General features: G+C 57.6%; 1 long non-coding RNA gene across 1 annotated transcript in view; it reads right to left on the reverse strand.

The window, feature by feature from the left end:
* Positions 1–336, reverse strand: part of LOC125487000 — a 2303-nt gene extending 1967 nt beyond the window's left edge. Inside the window, exon 1 of the long non-coding RNA XR_007265550.1 lies at positions 205–336. This is a non-coding gene — a long non-coding RNA (uncharacterized LOC125487000). The remainder of the gene's footprint in view (positions 1–204) is intronic.
* Between the last annotated feature and the right edge of the window lie 1989 nt (positions 337–2325).

Raw genomic sequence — 2325 nt, forward strand, 5'->3', positions numbered from 1 at the left:
TTTCCCTTTCCTCCATCTCCATCTCCATCTCCCCCATTCTCCCCTCCCCCCTCCCGCAATGGCCGCCGGGCTACCGGCTCCGCCGCTATCGCATCCATCCGACATCGCCGCCATCCCACCCTATCCGCCTCCATCAGCCTTCCATCCGTGCGAAGGGGACCCTATTCTAGGCGGTGTAGCCATCCTGGCCGGGCCCCGACTCACCATTGCGGCTGGTTTTTGCGGTGCTGATGGCGGCCTCCCCTAGACAACGGCTTCACAGGAGGAAAAGGAACCGCCAGCCCCGCGCATGCGCCCAACAGGTCAGAGGCAGGCTCGAGGCGAGGCAGTACGCATGCGTTCCCCCGGGCCCGGCGGCCGTGCACGCGCACTGGGCGAAACTGCCAAGCTGGAGAAATTCTGCATCTGCAGAGACAGGAAAAAGCAAGGGCCAACTTTTCCAGTCCGGCATGAATCTTCTTCAGGAGTGAAAATAGTTGGGAAGGGTATTTTTCCTGATGTGGTGAGGGGGGCGGAACGTATGGGCTTTGAATAGGGTACAAGGATTCTGTGCCTACAGTGAGACAGACAAAGGTAGGCAAACGAAGAGATCGTTGTTGATAAACCGAGAAGAGATAAATATCGAGTAGGAAGCTCACGAGAAATGTGAAAAGTAGAAAATGGGTTGCAACCAGTACAAAGCAGGGTGTCTGATGAGGGTAACGAATATAGAAGGTGGAAGTTGACAGGCAGTAACTTTGGATGTTACTGTGGATTTGGGGTCACAAATCGATTAAACTAGGGGTCGACAGCCAATTTCCTTCTCAATCACTAAACACTCTGTCAGCAATTACAAAATGTCCTGAACTGTCAGCAATCACAGGCCACCCTCAGCTGATCAACCACTGACTTTTTTGAAATAGGAATGCCTGGAGAAACCCAGGTGGTCTGGGAGCATCTGTGAAGACAGAAAGTCGAGTTAATATTTCGGATGCAGTGACCCTTCTTCATAACAGACTTCCTGACTCTGACCATCAGCTGAACAAGCAACGACTAGCACGAACAGACCAATCACTAGCTTCTCTGACCCTGACAATTCATGATCTACCTAACTCTGACCAATCACTGACCTCTCTGACCCTGACAATTCATGATCTACCTAACTCTGACCAATCACTGCCCTCTCTGACCCTGACAATTCATGATCTACTTAACTCTAGCCAATCACTGACCTCTCTGACCCTAACAATTCATTATCTACCTAACTGTAACCAACCACTGGCCACCCTGACTTTGACAGATCTCCGATGTCCCTGATTCTGACCAATTACTGTCCTCCGTGACACTGACCAATCGAGATCTACCTGCATTTAACCAATCACTAGCCTTCCTGACGTTGTCCCAATCACATTCGCACATGGTTTAACCAATCACCAGGGCTCCTGATGTTGGCCAATCGGTGACCGCGCTCATTGCAGCCAATCAATGGGGCTACCTCCCATGGCTGTCCAATCCCGACAGCGCCACGCGCCTCAGCCAATGGTGAGAGGCGCCCCGATCTTCAGCCTATGGAAGGACCAGTGGCGGGCGGGGTTTGACCCGGTAGGCCAATGGGATGTGTGCCCGTGGGGGGCGTGGTCAGACTGGGACCAAAGCGACAGAGTCGTTGTGTGTCCGAGGCTCGGGCCAATGGAAACGGGTGATACTGTGGTGGTGGTGCCGGGAGGTGCGGATTGAACCAATGGGGTTTGGTGTTGTTGCAGGCGGGCGGTTGTCCTGCGGCTGAGGGAAGCAGCTTTTGTTTCGAGATGGCGGCGCTGGCCTTGGGCGGGAGGCGGCGGCGGCGCTGGAACGGCGGCCGCTAAGGGCCACCACAACCCCCTCCATCCCACTGGGAGCCTGCTGCTCATGGCGCTGCCGCTCGACACGGCAGTCGTGAACCTGCTGTCGGATGAGGAAGGAGGCGAGACCCAGGCCCAGGCCCAGGCTCAGGCCGAGGCCTTAGGCCCCGCCGCCGGTGATGGTGGACCCCGCGACAGGCGCTCCCGCCGGGTCCGGCTGCAGCCTTTAGCGGCGTCTCCCCCGCGGGGCTCGGGCCCGGAGCTGGAGCCGGCCCTAGGCCTGGGACTGAACGAGCTTCAGCTGGAGCGGGACCGGGAGCGCGGGCTCGTCCGCTTCGAGAACCAGAGACTGTTCAGCGAGGTCAGTGTCAGAGAGTAGGGGCTGGCCGCTCCTGAGGGAAGACGGACTCACTCCGGCCCTTCTACCGCCCCCAGAGGCTCTCCTCCCCCTCTCTCCCACCACCCCACCGCCCCCCCACCCGGTCCCGCTCCAGCTGAAGCTCGT

The sequence above is a fragment of the Rhincodon typus genome, chromosome 35 (assembly GCF_021869965.1).
Source record: "Rhincodon typus isolate 14 chromosome 35, sRhiTyp1.1, whole genome shotgun sequence".
Classification (NCBI taxonomy): domain Eukaryota; kingdom Metazoa; phylum Chordata; class Chondrichthyes; order Orectolobiformes; family Rhincodontidae; genus Rhincodon; species Rhincodon typus.